This window comes from Mustela lutreola, chromosome 4, assembly GCF_030435805.1.
Source record: "Mustela lutreola isolate mMusLut2 chromosome 4, mMusLut2.pri, whole genome shotgun sequence".
Taxonomy (NCBI): Eukaryota; Metazoa; Chordata; class Mammalia; order Carnivora; family Mustelidae; genus Mustela; species Mustela lutreola.
The window spans coordinates 42,418,690-42,438,145 of record NC_081293.1 but is presented as its reverse complement, the minus strand read 5'-3'; the positions used below and the strand labels follow the sequence as shown (position 1 = coordinate 42,438,145).

General features: G+C 43.3%; 1 pseudogene; it reads right to left on the bottom strand.

The window, feature by feature from the left end:
• Positions 1-14,655: 14,655 nt before the first annotated feature.
• On the bottom strand, positions 14,656-19,206 carry LOC131830107 (heat shock protein beta-1-like; annotated as a pseudogene).
• Positions 19,207-19,456: the final 250 nt, after the last annotated feature.

The following is a 19,456-nucleotide window of genomic DNA, read 5'->3' as shown; positions in this document are numbered from 1 at the left end:
AGTCCTATTGTTCCTAAACAATAGGACTGTCTGTCACCTCCCCTGGCCTGAAGGACAAAACCTGGAGACAGGGAGGCTGTGTGGAGGGCTGCTCTACAGGTGATGGAACCGTTGGTGGCCCGACAAAGCCAGCCAGTGGGGTTCTTCAGAGGGAACTGGGGAACAAACATCTCAAGGCCTTTCTCTTCTGCCTGCCACCTCCTACTGGAGCTTCCCACTGGCCAAACCCAAGGGGAAGCCATAGCAGAAAAAAACTGGCAAATTCTTTCTCCACAGCTCAGTCCCTGGGGGCACGCAACGGTGGGAGAGGGGTGGAAAGCTGATCTGGTGGGGCAAACAGAAGATGCCAGGCACAGGGATCAAATGGGAAAATGAATGAAGACTGCCTGGCCCAGAGAAGATGCTAGGAAGACCTGAGTTTCAAAGCTCTGTTCAAAAGATGTAGAAAAGGTGGTGCTTCCAACTCACGGAGCTTTACTTGGCATAAAAATGCATGTGAGTGTGTCCTAACACATAACATTTAAAGGTTCATCATTTCCCCTTGGGAAGGAGGAAGGCAAACAGAGCCTGCTTGGGAGGCATAGCAAGCCTCTAGTGACATCTAGTGGTGGTTTAATGCATGGGAAAATGTGAGGATTTGGGATGTCCCCATCCCGCCAACTGTTACAAACCTCAGTAGTGGTTTCCACCCAAATTGCACGAGTCATCTAGGCCTCCTAGAATCTGCCATCATAGTTTTAGTCACACCTTTCGTGGAACCCATATAAAGATATAATTGGGCAAAAAGTGCCTGCAGAAGATTCAGAATAAATTTTGTAATCATAGTGAGATGTGCTATCAGACAAAAATGAAAAGTAATGGAAGAGATATCTGCAATCCTACAATCATTGCACAAATAGTCAAGCCACAGAAACAAACTAAGCATCCCCAAATGGGTGAATGGTTAAAGAAGATGTGCTATATCATATGGGGGAATATTTTTCTGACACAAGAATGAAGGAAACCCTGCCTTTTGTGACAATATAGATGGGCCTTGGTGACAGTACACCTAATGAAATAAGTCAGGCAGAGAAAGACAAATACTATATATATATCTCTATGTGTGGAATCTAAAAAACACAGAAAACAAACAAACTCAAAAAGACAGGGACTGAGGATGGAGAATGGGAGAGATGTTGCTTAAGGGCACATGCTGGAGACTAGTAGATAAATTGGAGGTCTAATACACCATACAGTGATTAGAGACAACAAACGTGTATTCTGTATTATAAACATTAAATTCACTAAGAGCTTAGATCTTAATTGTTCTCACCACTAGAAGAAACGATAAATATGTGACATGACAGAGATATTAGCTAACACTACAATGGCAGTCAGATTGTAACATAAATGCATCAAATCAATATGCTGTACACCTTAAAATTATACCATGTTATATGTCAATTATATCTCAATAAAAAATGAGAATTGATATTTGCCCATCACTCATCAACCAACCTCAATCAAGTGTCTGGTTCACTGATGCCTTTCTCTTCCTCTCTCTCTCTTTAAAGTAGTTTCTTTGGGGCACCTGGGAACAGACCCATAACCAATAAGGAGATTGAAACAGTCATCAAAAATATCCAAACAAACAAAAACCCAGGGCCAGAAGGCTTCCCAGGGGAATTCTACCAAACATTTAAAGAAGAATTCATTCCTATTCTCCTGAAACTGTTCCAAAAAATAGAAATGGAAGGAAAACTTCCAAACTCATTTTATGAGGCCAGCATCACCTTGATCCCAACCAGAGAAGGATCCCAAAAAAGAGAATTACAGACCAATATCCTTGATGAACACAGATGTGAAAATTCTCAACAAAATACTAGCCAATAGAATCCAACAGTACATTAAAAGGATTATTCACCACAACCGAGTGGGATTTATTCCAGGGCTGCCAAGGTTGGTTCAATATCCGCAAATCAATCAATGTGATACAATACATTAATAAAAGAAAGAACAAGAACCATATGATACTCTCAATAGATGCTGAAAAAGCATTTGACAGAGTACAGCATCCCTTCCTGATCAAAACTCTTCAAAGTGTGGGGATAGAGGACACATACCTCATTATCATCAAAGCCATCTCTGAAAAACCCATAGCAAATATTGTTCTCAATGGGGAAAAACTGAGAGCTTTTCCCCTAAGGTCAGGAACATGGCAGGGATATCCACTATCACCACTGTTACTCAACATAGTACTGGAACTCCTAGCCTCAGCAATCAGACAACAAAAAGAAATTAAAGGCATCCGAATCAGCAAAGAAGAAGTCAAATTCTCACTCTGCAGATGATATTAAACTATATGTGGAAAACCCAAACTATATGTGGAAAACTATACGTGGAAAACTATATGTGGAAAACCCAAAAGACTCCACTCCAAAATTGCTAGAACTAGTACAGGAATTGAGTAAAGTGTCAGGATATTAAATCAATACACAGAAATCAGTTGTATTTCTTTACACCAACAACAAGACAGAAGAAAGAGAAATTAAGAAGTCAATCCCATTTACAATTACATCCAAAACCATAAGATACCTAAGAATAGACCTAACCAAAGAGGCAAAGAATCTATACTCAGAAAACTATAAAGTACTCATGAAATAAATTGAGGAAGACAGAAAGAAATGGAAAAACGTTCCATGCTCCTGGATTGGAAGAACAAATATTGTGAGAATGTCTATGCTACCTAAAGCACTCTACACATTTAATGCAATCCCTACCAAAATCCCATCCATTTTTTTTTTCAAAGAAATGGAACAAATAATCCTAAAATTTATATGGAACCAGAAAAGACCTCAAATAGCCAAAGGAATATTGAAAAAGAAAGCCAAAGTTGGTGGCATCACAATTCCGGACTTCAAGCTCTATTACAAAGCTGTCATCATTGAGACAGTATGTTACTGGCACAAAAACAGACACATAGATCAATGGAACAGAATAGAGAGCCCAGAAATAGACCCTCAACTCTATGGTCAACTAATTTTCAACAAAACAAGAAAGAATGTCCAATGGAAGAAAGACAGCCTCTTCAACAAATGGTGTTGGGAAAATTGGACAGCCACAGCAGAAAAATGAAATTGGACCATTTCCTTATACCACACATGAAAATAGACTCAAAATGGATGAAGGACCTCAATGTGAGAAAGGAATCTATCAAAATCCTTGAGGAGAACACAGGCAGCAACCTCTTCTACCTCAGCCGCAGCAACATCTTCCTAGGAACATTGCCAAAGGCAAGGGAAGCAAGGGCAAAAATGAACTATTGGGATTTCATCAAGATCAATAGCTTTTGCACAGCAAAGGAAACAGTTAACAAAACCAAAAGACAACTGACAGAATGGGAGAAGATATTTGCAAACGACATATCAGATAAAGGACTAGTATCAAAAATCTATAAAGAGCTTAGCAAACTCAACACCCAAAGAACAAATAATCCAATCAAGAAATGGGCAGAGGGGCGCCTGGGTGGCTCAGTGGGTTAATCCGCTGCCTTCGGCTCAGGTCGTGATCTCAGGGTCCTGGGATTGAGTCCCATATCCGGCTCTCTGCTTGGCAGGGAGCCTACTTCCCTCTCTTTCTCTGCCTGCCTCTCCGTCTACTTGTGATTTCTCTCTGTCAAATAAATAAATAAAATCTTTTTTAAAAAGTAAAAAAAAAAAAAAAAAAAGAAATGGGCAGAGGACATGAACAGACATTTCTGCAAAGAAGACATCTAGATGGCCAACAGACGCATGAAAAATTGCTCCACATCACTCAGCATCAGGGAAATACAAATCAAAACCACAATGAGATACCACCTCACATCAGTCAGAATGGGTAAAATTAACAAGTCAGGAAATGACAGATGCTGGCAAGGATGCGGAAAAAGGGGAACCCTCCTACGCTGTTGGTGGGAATGCGAGCTGGTGCAGCCACTCTGGAAAACAGCATGGAGGATCCTCAAAAAGTTGAAAATAGAGCTACCCTATGACCCCGCAATTGCACTACTGGGTATTTACCCTAAAGATACAAGTGTAGTGATCCAAAGGGGTATGTGCACCCGAATGTTTATAGCAGCAGTGTCCACAAAAGCCAAACTATGGAAAGAACCTAGATGTCCATCAACAGATGAACGGGTAAAGAAGATGTGGTATATATATATAATGGAACACTATGCAGCCATCAAAAGAAATGAAATCTTGCCATTTGCACTGACATGGATGGAACTGGAGGGTATTATGCTTAGCGAAATAAGTCAATTGGAGAAAGACAACTATCATATGCTCTCCCTGATATGAGGAAGTGGAGATGCAATGTGGGGAGTTAGGGGGGTAGGAAAAGAAAAAATGAAACAAGATGGGATCAGGAGGGAGACAAACCATAAGAGACTCTTAATCTCACAAAACAAACTGAGGGTTGCTGGGGGGAGGGGGGCCAGGAGAGGGTGATGGGGTTATGGACATTGGGGAGGGTATGTGCTATGGTGAGTGCTGTGAAGTGTGTAAACCTGGCGATTCACAGACCTGTACCCCTGAGGCTAATAATACATTATATGTTTATAAAAAATATTAAAAAAATTTTTTAAAGAATATGAAATTTACTTGGTATTTCTCTATTATACCTTTATGTTATTCTAGATTGTTTTTGTTTTTATAGTAAAATGTTGTCATGGACATTTTTATACCTCAGAGTTGGTCCTATTTGAACTTAGTTTCCCATATTTCCTGAAGCAAGATTCCAGGGTATGGGCCTGAAGGTGAGATACATGGCATTCAACACCAAAGGCTGCATATCTAAGCTAAGCTAATGTTGGGGAAACGTTCTGCTTTGTTAGAACAAATATGCTTGGGCCTCAGAAGGACCAAGATGTGGAGTAAAAGGGTCAGATCACACAGGCTTGGATATGAGTCCTTTGCTTATTGAGGTTATGCATAAAAAAGTAACTATACCACAATGAGATACCACTTCATACTCTTTTAGATGACTATTATTTAAAAAATGAAAATGTGGAGTACCTGGGTGGCTCAGTTGTTGGGTTTCTGCTTTCAGCTGGGGTCATGATCCCGGGATCCTGGGATCAAGCCCCACATTGGGCTGCCTGCTCAGTGGGAGGCCTGCTTCTCCCTCTCCCACTCCTCTGCTTGTGTTTCCTCTCTCGCTGTATCTGTCTCTGTCAAATAAATAAAATCTTTTTAAAAATACAAATAAATAAATAAAAAATGAAAATGTTGGTGGGGATGTGGAGAACTTGGAACCCTTGCATATTGCTGGTGGAGAAACAAAAGACACATTTGCTGTGGAAAACAGTAGGACTGTTCCTCAAAACTGTTAAGTATAGAATTACCATATGACCCAGCTGTCCCACTTCCAGACACGTACCCAAAAAGAACAGAAAGCAGGAACTCGAACAGATATCTCTACACCAAAATCCATAGCGGCATTTTTCACAAAGCCAGAAGGTAGACCCCACCCAAGTGTCCATCAGGAGACAATGGATAAGCAAGTTGTGTTACATTTATGCTACAAAATATTATTCAGCCTTAAAAAGGAGATTCTGATACATGGTTGAGCCTTGAAAACATTACACTAAGTGAAATAAGCCAAATTTAAAAAAAACCCCAAAGATATCGTAGGATTCTGCTTATGTGAGGTATGTAGAACAGGCAAAGTTACAGAGACAGAAAATAGAATGGAGGTGCTAGGGTTGGAGGGAGGGAAGAACGTGAAGGTATTGTGCAATGGGCATGGGGTTTCTGTTTGGAATGACAAAGAAGTTCTCAATAAGGATAGTGGCAGTGGCTGAACAACATTGTGAATGTGCTTAATGCCACTGAAATGTATACTTAACAATGGTTAAAATGATAAATGTTTGATAATATAATGATAATTAAAAAACAAAAATGAGGGGCACCTGGATGGCTCAGTGGGTTAAGCCTCTGCCTTAGGCTTGGGTCATGATCCCAGGGTCCTGGGATTGAGCCCTGAGTCAGGCTCTCTGCTCGGCCAGGAGGCTTCTTCCCCCTCTCTCTCTACCTGCCTCTCTGCCTACTTGTGATCTCTGTCTCTCTGTCAAATAAATAAATAAAATCTTAAAAAAAAATAAAAAACAAATATGATAAAAATAATAAAAATGATAAACAAATGTAAGGGCCTACTTAGCCAGAGTGAGCCATTTTGTTGTTTATGCAGTAAACTTAGATTGACCCTGCCCCCCCCCCCCAGAGGAACTTACTTAGAGACAAGTCTGGGAAAGCAGTAAAATATGACTGACCAGCCCCTGAAAACAGAGCCCATATACCAGGATGTGTTAGGTCAGGGGAGGTAACAGAGCCCAGAATACAAGGATGAGTCAAGCCAGGTAGAGACATCCAATCAGGAAAGCACCTCCCTAACAACCCAAGAATGTGGGCCCTGCCTTTTGGGTGCCAATTCTGACCAGAGTGATAGGCTAGTTCAAATAGCTATTATAATTCAATTGGCCACCTGTGTGTGGCCAGGCTCAATCACATGGACTTTGCTCTATAAAAGTTAGTCTTTTAAGAGGCTGGGAAATGGGGCGCCTGGGTGGCTCAGTGGGTTAAAGCCTCCGCTTTCGGCTCAGGTCATGATCCCAGGGTCCTGGGATCGAGCCCCACATCGGGCTCTCTGCTCTGCAGGGAACCTGCTTCCTCCTCTCTCTCTCTCTGCCTGCCTCTCTGCCTACTTGTGATCTCTGTCTGTCAAATAAATAAATAAAATCTTTAAAAAAAAAAAAAAAGAGGCTGGGAAATGTCACCTCTTTGCAAGAGATGGCTCTAGCCGGTCAGTTTGATTCTTGATGCTTGGCATGAAATAATAAAGCTTTGCTTGACCTTCGCTTTGTATCAGTCTTGCTCCTTTGACCATGGACCCAACACGAATAAAATGATAAAAATAAAATGATAAACATTTTAAAAAGATAAAAAATAAAATGATAAATAAACAACATATATTTTACCACAATACAAAAGATATTTAGACCCAAATGAAAGAAAAAAAATAGTTATAAATCCCTTTATTGAAGTATTATTGGGGTTTTCAGAGGAGTGAATTGAGATGTACATTTTTAATTCACTTCTGTATCTGCTCGGTGAACACATGTAAAATGAATAAATGAATCAGATCTAAGAGAAGTCTTTCTGGATATATACAGAGGAGCAATCACACATACCTTTACCTCTGCAGTCCTTTGTTCCATCTGTCTTTTAAGTTCAGAAGTGCCATATGAACTGATGATCATTATCTTTTTAATTAAAGATTTTATTTATTTATTTGACAATAAGAAACAGCAAGAGAGGGAACACAAGCAGGGGGAGAAAGAGAGGGAGAAGTAGGCTCCCTACCGAGCAAGGAGCCTGAAGCAGGGCTCTATCCTTGGACCCTAGGATCACGATGGGAGCGGAAGGCAGATGCTTAACAAATGAGCCATCCAGGTGTCCAAATGATCATTATTTGCTCAGGTCATGATCTCAGGGTCCTGGGATCGAGTCCCACATCGGGCTCTCTGCTCAGCAGGGAGCCTGCTTCCTCCTCTCTCTCTGCCTGCCTCTCTACCTGCTTGTGATCTCTGTCTGTCAAATAAATAAATAAAATCTTTATTAAAAAAAATCATACAGTTCAGGGCACCTGGGTGTCTCTGTCAGTTAAACATCTGCCTTTGACTCAGGTCATGATCTTGGGGTCCTGGGATCAAGCTCTGCATTGGGTTCCCTGCTCAGTGGGGAGTCTGCTTCTTCCTCTCCTTCTGCCTGCTGCTCCCACTATTTGTGCTCTCTCTCTCAAATAAATATATAAATAAAATCTTTTAACAAATCATCCGATTTCAGACTGTAACTATGTGGCAGAAAGTTCCCTCTCACAGATTCTCTGTCCTAAATCAAGTTTTTACCTCCTATCGCTAATTAGTTAAAACCATTACCTGTGTGTAGCTGTCAACCTCTCCCAGCCAGCTTTAGACCCAGCTCAACCCAGGACCTGGGACCAGCATCCTCTTCTCAGGAGAGCCTCTTGTGTTCTCCTGTCTGACTGCCACCCCCACTGATGCCCTGTAATATGTACGCACGCACACGCACGTACGCATGCACGCAGTTATGGGAGTGCTTTACCCTCTTCCCCATTTGTTTTTTTTTTGCCAAAGGTGAAGATCTGGAGATGCTGGCTGGGTTGTTGGTTTCCATATTTTCTCTGACTTCCACCTAGAGAACCCCCTAATGCACAGTCAGGTTCTGCAAGCAACAGAAGCCAATTCTGACAGATGTAAGGAAAACAGAATGCATAGAATGAATCGAAGGAGACTTGGAGACACAGGCCTGGGAAATAGGCATAGCGGAGGGAAGCCGTACAGCCAGAAAGGCAGCAACAGTTGATGCTGTAAAATAAAACCAGAGCTGGGGAAGGAGACCACTGCTGCATCTATGTGGTCAGTCAGCATGGGGTGCCGGATATTATCCCTGGACCTCCTATTAGCCCTGGACACCTTTGCTGTTCCAGGACATGGATGGTGCCCTCGTGACTGCTGATGACATAGAGAGGATTCTGGATACCATTAGCTCCCACTTCAGGTTTTGGGGAGGATGCAGTTGATTAGCTACTGATAGTGTAACAGATGAGTCTATGTCCTATGGGCAAAGAAAGCTGGAAAAGAGAGTATCTGGCCTTTATGGCTTCCATAGTGGAAAATGATCATCTCTGCCTTCCACCAAGAGTCATAGACAAGTTCATATACTTGGCAGCCTTAAAAGAAAGTCAAAGCTCCCTTTGACCCATCTTCACCTAGATTTCTCCCAGCCTGTGTTACTGGACTAGTCACTATCCAGACATTACATTCCTTGCAATGCATCACAGAGTTCCAGAAGATTTAAAGAAAAAAAAAATTTAAAAAGCAACCAAAAAATGACCTCTGATGTTGGCAATGAGTGATGCTTTCTTGGATGGAGATGGCTGTGTGGGTGTGTAAAATAATTTTATTGCATCCTTACCAGATTTGATGATACCATTGTTGTTCGGTTTTTGTAATTTACTTTTTCATAAAGGTAACACTTCTCTCAAATATCAAAACAGTGTTTAAAAGTTCATGCTTGTAATGGCCACGGTCGCCAAACTGTGGAAAGAATCAAGATGCCCTTCAACGGACGAATGGATAAGGAAGATGTGGTCCATATACACTATGGCGTATTATGCCTCCATCAGAAAGGATGAATACCCAACTTTTATAGCAACATGGACGGGACTGGAAGAGATTATGCTGAGTGAAATAAGTCAAGCAGAGAGAGTCAATTATCATATGGTTTCACTTATTTGTGGAGCATAACAAATAGCATGGAGGACATGAGGAGATGGAGAGGAGAAGGGAGTTGAGGGAAATTGGAAGGGGAGGTGAACCATGAGAGACTATGGACTCTGAAGAACAATCTGAGGGTTTTGAAGGGGCAGGGGGTAAGAGGTTGGGGGAACCAGGTGGTGGGTATTGGAGAGGGCACAGATCGCATGGAGCGCTGGGTGTGGTGCAAAAACAGTGAGTACTGTTATGCTGAATATAAATTTAAAAAATTAAAAAAAAAAGTTTGTGCTTAAAAGTCTTGGTTGCACTTAAGCCCCCATCCAGCCCATTACCTCCCCACCTGCTTTCTCCTTTTTTTTTTTTTTAAGATTTTTAATTTATTTATTAGAGAGAGAGAGAGAGAGAGTATGAGTAGGGGGAGGGGCAGGTGAAGAGGGAGAAGCAGACTCCCCGCTGAGCATGGAGCCTGATAAGAGGCTTGATCCAAGGATCCTGGATCATGACCTGAGATGAAGGCAGACACTTAACTGACTGAGCCACCCAGGTGCTCCTCCCTATCTGCCTTCTATAGAGAACCACTTTCTTTTATTTCTTTGTTGCGAATCCTTCCAGTGGTTATTTATGCAAGTGAAAGTAAATATAGAATGTAGTATACAAAATGGTGGCTACAGCTAATAATACTGTATTGCATATTGGGAAGTTATTAAGAGAGTAGATCATAGAAGTTCCCATCATGGGTCACCTGGGTGCTACAGTCTGTTGAGTATCCAACTCTTGGTTTCTGCTTGGGTGGTCATCCCAGGGTGCTAGAATCAAGCCCAGCTTCTGGCTCTGTGCTCAATGTACAATCTGCTTGAGTTTCTCTCTCCCTCTCCCTCTGCCCCTTCCCCTGTTATCCCTCCACACAAGTGCTCTCTCTCTCAAATTAGTAAATAAATCTTGGGGCACCTGGGTGGTTCAGTGGGTTAAAGCCTCTGCCTTTGGCTGAGGTCATGATCTCACAGTCTTGGGATCAAGCCCCATATTGGGCTCTCTGCTCGGCAGGGAGCCTGCTTCCCCCTCTCTGTCTCTGCCTGCCTCTTTGCCTGCTTGTGATCTCTCTCTCTGTCAAATAAATAAATAAAATCTTTTAAAAATAAGTAAATAAATCTTAAAAAAAAGAAGTTCCTATCACAATACAAATAGTTTTGTAACTATATGTGCTGATGGATGTTAACTAGACTTACTGTGATGATCACTTTGCAATATGTAAAATATTAAATCATTATTTTGTACACCTGAAATTAATATAGTATATAGAGGGAGAAGGACAGGCAGACTCCCTGCTGAGCATGGAGCCCCATTCGGGCTCATTAAAGGCAGATGCTCAACCAACTGAGCCAACCAAGTTCTTTTCTCCCTTTTTTTTTCCTCAAAGATTTTTTTAAAAAATATTTTATTCATTTATTTGACACAGAGAGATCACAAGTAGGCAGAGAGGAAGGCAGAGAGAGGAGGAAGCAGGCTCCTTGCTGAGCAGAGAGCCCGACTCGGGGCTTGATCCCAGGACCCTGAGATCATGACCCGAGCTGAAGACAGAGGCTCAACCCACTGAGCCACCCAGGCGCCCCTCCTCGAAGATTTTATTTATTTACTTGATAGAGACACAGCAAGAGAGGGAACACAAGCAGGGGGAATGGGAGATAGGGAAGCAGGCTTCCCGCTGAGTAGGGAGCCTGATGCAGGGCTCTATCCCAGGACCGTGGCATCATAACCTGAGTTGAAGGCAGACATTTAATGACTGAGCCACCCAGGCGCCCATCCTCCCCCTTTTTCTTACAAAAACAGGTAGGATGTTATTTACACGATTCTGTTTCTGTCTTTTCTTTTTCATTTTATTTTTAAAAATTGAGATAGTTGACATATAATTAGTTTCAGGTGTACAGGGTAGGGAGTCAATATTGTACGTATTGTGAAATGATCACAGTAAGTCCGGTTAGCATCCGTCACCACACATAGTGGCAGATTTTTGTGTGTGATGACAATTTTAAGATCAACTTTCTTAGCAACTTCTAATACAGTACAGTATTATTAATTCTAGCCATCATGCTGCACATCTTCTCCCCAGGACTTGTCTTATGACTGGGAATTTGTACCTTTCGACCCCTTCACTTATCTCACCTCCCTCCCCAACCCCTCTGGCAACCACTAATCTGTTCTCTCTATCTGTGAGTTTGAGTTTGTTTTGTTTTGTTGTTTAGCTTCCACTTATAAATGAAATCATATAGTATTTGTCTTTCTTTATCTGACATTTCATTTAGTATGATGTCTTCAAGCTCCATCCATGTTGTTGATGGCAAATGGCAAGACTTTTTCTTTCTTATGGCTAAATAATATTCCATTATTTATATCACATTTTGTTTATCCATTCATCTATTGATGAACACCACGCAATCCTTGGCTATTATAAGTAATGCTGCAGTGAACATGAGAGTGCATGTGTCTTTCAAGTTAGTGTTTGTGTTACCTTCAGATAAATTTACCAAAGTGAAATTGTTGGACCATATGGTAGTTCTATTTTTAACTTTTTGAGGAACTTCCGTACTGTTTTCCCTAGTGACCATATGAATGTATATTCCCAGCAACGGTGCATATATGTTCCCTTTTCTCTACATGCTTGCCAACACTTGTTATTTCTTGTCTTTTTGATAATAACCAGGTATAAGGGGGATATCTCATTATCGTTTTGATTTGCCTTTCCCTATTGATAAGTAATTTTGAGCATCTTTTCTTTTTTTTTTTAAAGATGTTATTTATTTGAGAGAAAGAGAAAGAACAAGCAGAGGATGGGGCAGAGGGACAGAGAGAGTGGGAGAAGCAGACTCCCTGCTGGTCCCAAAGCCTGGTGCCAGGCTTGATCTCAGGACCCCAAGATCATGACCTGAGCTAAAGTTAGACACTCAGCCAACTAAGCCACCCAGGTGCCCGATTTGGGGGATCTTTTCATGTACCTGTTTGTCATCTGTATGTCTTCTTTGGAAAAATGCCTATTCAATTCCTCTGCCCATTTCCCAACTAGATTGTTTTTTTGATATTTAGTTGTAGAGTTCTTTGTATATTTTGGATATTTACCCCTTATCAGAGGTTATTTATATATATTAGGATAAAATCATATATATAAATGATTTGAAAGGTTTTACCCTTATTTAGTAAGTTGTCTTTTCATTTTTTAAAAATTTGTTTGTTTATTTGACAGAGAGAAAGAAAGGACAAAAACAGGGGGAGAGGGAAAAGCAAGTTCTCCACTGAGCCAGGAGCCCAATGCGGGGCTCTATCCCAGGACCCTGAGACCGTGGCCTGAACCAAAGGCAGATGCTTAACTGACTGAGCCACCCAAGTGCCCCTGTCTTTTTGTTCTGTCGATGATTTCCTTTGCTGTGCAGCAGATTTTAGTTTGATGTAGTCTCACATGTTTATTTTTGGTTTTGTTGCTCTTGGAGTCAAATCCAGAAAATAATCGCCGGGACCAATGTCAAGTTGCTTACCCCCTGTATTTTTTTCCTAGGAGTTCTGCAGTTTCATGACTTGCATTCAAATCTTCAATCCATTTTGAGTTAATTTTTGTGTATGGTATAAGATTCTGGGCCAGTTTCCTTCTTTGGCATGTGGCTGTCCAGTTTTCCCAAGACTGTTCATTGAGATAAGGATTTCAGTGAAAGCATTCCATTTGGGAAGGGATTCCCAGAAATGCTAGTAAGGGGGTGGGAAAGTGGGAAGGAAGTCAATACAGGGTATGTTACCAAGCAGGTTACCATTGCAGGCATCTGGAGGTCAGTCCCACTACAGTACTTGGGAAACCTGTAGAATGCCTGCTGCAGTGTTACCCCCCTGAGGTGTGGGGGCACGGGTGTATTTACAGAGCAGCTGCTGCCTGTGATTAAGTAGAGTGCTGCTACCTGGAGGGATTAGCTCTCTGTCACTTCTGGACTGTTTTGAAGGCAGAGTGGTTTCCAGCAGCCAGAAAGTGCTGTCAGGCAATTATCTACAGTGGCTGGCATTCAGAAGTCAGGCTCGTGTGCAATGAAATGATAAAGGTTAAGAAGGGACAGGCAGGATATTGACAGTGTTTGTTACAGGAAAATACAGGATACCAACATAGCTCTGCCTGAAGATCCTCGGGGCAGAAAGTATGGCTGCCAGAAAGAACGAAACAAAACAAAGCTCATTGTGAAACATCTAGTTGAAGAGGTGGGAACATGTGCTTCTGTCTGTGTGATCCAGGCAAGGATCCCTATACTTTTGGGGGTTCAAGGTACCCATGTATACGACTGAGATGATATAATTGGCTTCCTCCCTGACCTGTAGGAAGGTAGATAACTCATAAAATGTTCAAAGATTCAGGAGTTGGAATATTTGTTTTCTCCCCAATTGGGAATCCTATTTTATTTTTTTAGCTGATCATAATATTAAGAAATATTATAGAAGTTTTTTTTAAAAATCCAGATGTGAACAGGACAATTTATTACATTTATTTTGTTTTTAAAAGAGATTTTATTTATTTGAGAGAGAGAGGGAAGAGAGAACACAAGTCAGGGGAGGGGGAGAGGAATAGGAAGAAGCAGGCTCACGGCTGAGCAGGGAACCCAATACAGGGCTCAATCCCAGGACCCCAGGATCAGGACCTGAGCCAAAGGCAAACACTTAACTGACTGAGCCACCCAGACACCCTGAAAACAGGAAAATTTAAATCCATCCCAAAGCTAGTCAATCACAGAAATTTAACAAATTTAACCTGTGTAACTTTCCAGGTTTTCAATGTATATATAGATTCATACATTTCCATAGAACTCATAGGGACCATACTAGTTTTTAATCTGCTTTCCTTTTTTACTTGACAGTATTTTGAGGACATCCTGGCATATATCAAGAGGTACAGATTTACCTTATACTTTTTAATTGTCTCATGGACTATTGTATGGTTAACCAATAGTTTAACCAAGCTACATTTTTTTGGGAGGAGGGCATTGTTGCTTTGAACTCTACTGGTGGGTGGTAGTAATGGCTACAGAGGTGACAGGTGGACAGCAGGGCTAAGCCCATTCCTTGGCTCCAGGCTGCTCTGATGTCCCAGCTTCTGGGCCCGCATGCTCTAAGGTGCCTTAAAGATGACAGGGATACTGAATTTTTTTTTTTTTTTTTAAGATTTTATTTATTTATTTGACAGAGAGAGAGATCACAAGTAGGCATAGAAGCAGGCAGGGGTGGGGCAGTGGGAAGCAGGCTCCCTGCTGAGCAGAAAGCCCGATGTGGGTCTCTATCCCAGGACCCTATGACCATGACCTCAGCGGAAGGCAGAGGCTTTAACCCATTGAGGTATCCAGGTACCCAGGGATAGTGACTTCTGATGACTGGGTGGCTGGCCTTGGAATTGGCACCTCTAGCGTCAGCCTGCCCTCAGGGAATGGAGAGGGGGAGACCAGGGTAGGGTCCACAGTAGGGAGGTGCATGTATTTTTTCTTTTCTTTTTTTTTAAGTTAGTCACTATACAGTAGTACATCATTAGTTTTTGATGTAGTGTTCCATGATTCATTAGTTGCGTAGAACACCCAGTGCTCATCACAATGTGTGTCCTCCTTACTAACCATCACCCAGCTACCCCAACCCCTCACCCTCTCCCCTCTGAAACACTGCTGGTGGGAATGAGAGCTGGTACAGCCACTTTGGAAAACAATATGGAGCTTCCTCAAAAAGTTAAAAATAGAGCTACCCTATGACCCAGCAACTGCACTACTAGCTACGTATTCACCCCAAAGATACAGATTTGGTGAAAAGAAGGGCCATATGCATCCCAATGTTCATAGCAGCAATGACCACAATAGCCAAGCTGTGGAAAGAGCCTCAGTGCCCTTCAACAGATGGATGGATAAAGATGCAGTTCATACATACGATGGAATATTACTCAGCCATTACCCACCATTTGCATGCTCATGGGTGAACCCAGAAGATTATGCTAAGTGAAATCAGTCAAGGAGAGAAAGACAATTATCATCTGGTTTCACTCATATGTGGGACAGAAGGAATAGAACAGAGGACAAAAGGAGAATGAAGGAAAAACTGAAGGGGGCAGGGATCAGAGAAGGAGACAAACAATGAGAGACTATGGGCTCCAGGAAAGGAACTGAGGGTTTCAGAGCTCCCGGAGGAGGGGTGGGGGATGGGATGTGGAACCATGTGTATTTTCTAGTGAGGCACCGCGAGATGTAGCCATGCTCCTTCTGCCTCTCTCCGTGCTTGCGGGTGATCGCCACCACGCAATCCTTGGTCTTGACTGTCAACTCCTGGGTGCGAAGCGGAGGACGCCCAGGGACAAGCCAGCCGTTGACCGTCTGCGGAATAGCCGAGCCGCGCGCTTCGGAGCTGCGGGCAGAGCCCAGGGCTACAGGCGGGGACCGCCACCGCAGCGGGGCAGGGCTCTCCAGCGCCGCCCCAGGCAGCGCGCGCACATAGCTCTGCCAGCTGCTGTGGCCCAACCACACACTGCGCGTGCTCCTGGAGCAGCCGGGCCAGCCTGAATGCCCCGTCCAAGAAGGGGCTGTGCGCCGGGTACCAGTCGCACAGAGGGTCCCAGCAGGGGCTCCGCAGGAGTGAGAGGGGCACTCGGCGCTCAGTCCTGTTGGCTCGGCTCCCTGCGTCTGGCTGAAGCTTGGAGAAGTCCGAATCTGCTCTTGAGGGACTTTTATGCTTTTTTCCAGTTTTTCTATAATAAATTTCCTATACTATATAAAGCTACAATGAAAATCCTTGTACATCTGTCTCTGTTTAGTTGAGTGGATGTTTCCATAGGATACATTTGGAGAAGTGGAATTGCTTATCAGAGCATACACACTGAAACATTTTGAAACTATTCTCAGTTGTATCAGATTATACGCATAGTCATAAAAGGTGAGGGACAGTTTCACCTAACACTGGGCATTTCTTAACCTTTTATGAATTGTATTTTTCGTGTCTTTTACCACTTATTTTTAAAAATTTAGTTTATATATGTTCTTTTAGTGTTGAGGATAATACATGACCAAGGTACTGACAATGTCAAAGTCAACTGTAAGCTCTGATTGATGGGAAGACCAGATACAGTATCACTTGCTCTAAATTACATACCTAAAATGTATAAAAGGAAATCAGGGGTGCTAGGATACTCTGCAAAGAGGTTAGAAGTATTCTGCAAGACAGATGAGGAATAGAGAACTTCTCATGTCCCTCAAAAGACTCTTCTGGGACATATAGTTGCAGATAATAAATCTGTGTGTGTGGGCGTTACATCATACTTTCTGAAAACTCAATCACCCCTCCTCCAAGACCAGTTTTCTGTGCATAAAGCTGGAGCTTTCTGTACCTAGTCTAGTGTGTGCTGACTTCTTGTCAGTTTGGGGATGTAATTACATTCCTTCTGACTGTGGTGTTGAACTCCAAAGCCTGGGCCAAGGCTTTTCTTGACTTATTGCTGCATGATTATACTTTTTTTTTTTTTTTAAAGATTTTATTTATTTATTTGAGAGAGAGTCAGTGAGAGAGAACATGAGCGAGGAGGAGGTCAGAGAGAGAAGCAGACTCCCTGTGGAGCTGGGAGCCTGATGCAGGACTCAATCCTGGGACTCTGGGATCATGACCTGAGCCGAAGGCAGTTGTCCAACCAACTGAGCCACTCAGGCGTCCCTGCATGATTATACTTTAAAAAAGTAACCGATTAGGAGCAAATGGACAAAGGCAGAGGAGAGGGACTGGAAGGACTTTATCTCCCTTAATCCCCATTACCTCTCCCCAGGCTTCCTCTCTTCCCTTTCATCATTATTCAAATAATTACATAAAATTTATGTTGTTTGCAGTGAAATGTGCGTATAAAAGCATCTTTGAAAACTGTAATTTAACAGAACTGAAATACACCTTTTAATGAAAAGGATGTGCATGCTATGCACTATGCTATGCAAAGCCCCTTGTGCCTCTTCTGGAATCCTCACTAGGTGGAGGGGAATAATCTCTCTAAAAGGTGACCTGGGTTCCCCAGTTTGAGCTGGGCAGGTTTGGCTCTGGGGCTGGACGCTAGTAGAGGGGAGTGTAGGGAGGACCCTCTTCCCTGACAAACACTGGGCCTTATCACCTCTTATCAGCTTCATTTGTAAATTACAAAAGGAGGTGGGGAGTATCTGGTTGAAATAGTACTGTCTGCGCTGGCCTGGACCCCTGAGTACCCTTGCTGGTCCCCAGATTCCTATGGTGGTGGTGGGGGGGGGATAAGGGACACAACGGGCACCCCCTTCTGATGGTTGTGCGTGTGGACCAGAGTCAGGCTGAGGCCTTACCCACCATCCAGGGTTTGAGGTCATTAGTCTCAAACTTGCCAGTCCATTACTACTTGTGTTTTGTTTTAGGAGGCTCATTTCAGTTCAACTGTTTCCATGTGGATTTCAACACCATAATAAGTTAACTCCTGAATAGGAAATTTGAAAACAGAGTCTTTGTTCCATCTTTAAGATTTTAATGAAAACATATATACCAGATATTAAATTGTTTCCTTGCTGCAAAGTTCTGCTTATTAAATTTTACAGACTTGGGGCGCCTGGGTGGCTCAGTGGGTTAAAGCCTCTGCCTTCGGCTCAGGTCATGATCTCAGGGTCCTGAGATGGAGCCCCACATTGGTCTCTCTGCTCAGCAGGGAGCCTGCTTTCTCCCTCTCTCTCTGCCTCCCTCTCTGCCTACTGGTGAACTCTCTCTGTAAAATAAATAAATCTTAAAAAATTAAAAAAAAAGTTTTACAGACTTTGTGGAGATGGGCTGTTCTCCAAGGACAAATAGATACTATCTGGTTTTCTATTGGGTCCTGCCCAGGCCTGAAGGGAGCCAAGGGAGTCCTCCTCCCCAGTGGCCCCACCTCCAAAGAGACCAGGGCAGCAGGAAACAGCGTGAGTAGCTCTTGATGCTCTTTGACTTATTTTTCCCCCGCGCTGTGGCTTCTGACTAAACTTTTTCATCTTTCAACATATTTGTGCATATGAAAGATCCCTTGTACACAAACAGTCACGGAGGCCAGAGAGCTGACCCAGGATCCTGCGGCAAGATGGGACCAGTGCTGGAACTGGAGGCTGAGCTCAGAAAAGCACAGCAAGAGGACAGGACGCCAGTAGTCTTCTGCTCCTGCCAGGATCTTCCAGCATTTTCTAGTCGTGGGAGCACCAGGGGCCTCACCACATCTCTGAGCTAAGTGCTCCATGGACACAAAGAGCACCTGAGCTTTTTGGTGCTGAAACCTTGTGCACAAGTGCCCATCCTTCCTCACCTGTGCCAGGCACCTCCAACCCTCAGCTCCCTACCTGCCATTCCTTGCTGGGAGTCCGTGAACCTTCCCCATCCCCATCTGTGCGGTGTGCCCTGGGAGTCAGCACCATCACAGCCAGCCTGTCCTGGAATGGCCAATTGTGCATCAAGTCTCAAGTGCCTCCTCCTTCCCTGAGCCCCACAGCTGGAATGGGTTGTTGGAGCAATTAATCCATTATCCATGTGTTTATCTGTCCTACCATGGGCTCATGGGTGGCAGGAACCATTTCTTGTTCTCTTTTGTAACCACAATGCCCAGCGCATTAGGACAGGCATGGTATTCCCAGTCCTTTTTGTGGTCAGTCTCCCCGTGGGCGCTGTTCCCTCTCTGAGGAGTCACAGTGCCACCCAGTGGCAGGATGGATGTACTGAGGCTGCTTGCTGAGTGCCCTTCGCCCCACCCCATGCTGGTGAGGGTCCTTACAGCAGGCTTTGAAGGTGACCAGAGGCGACAGGGTGGATCCCCTTGGGTGCAGGGCCTTCCTGTACTCCACAGTCAAGGTCAAAATGGGGGTGGGACAGTGGGCCAGGTACAAGTCCATTTTGACCCTCTGGGGGCCCAGGCCTTCTGATCTCAGAAGAGGATGATGTTTTCCCTCGCTGAACAGTCCCCATTCTCAAGGATGCTCCCCCTCCCCCGCTTTTTTCCTGATTGACAAGACTTTTAGTTACATGATAAGGCTTCCCTGATCAGGAAAATAGGTAAGAGCTGTATTCCAGAGAAGAAGGAGTGATTTGCCCTTGAGAGAGGGAGGAGCAACTCTGAGACAATGGGAAGGGACATTCCACTCC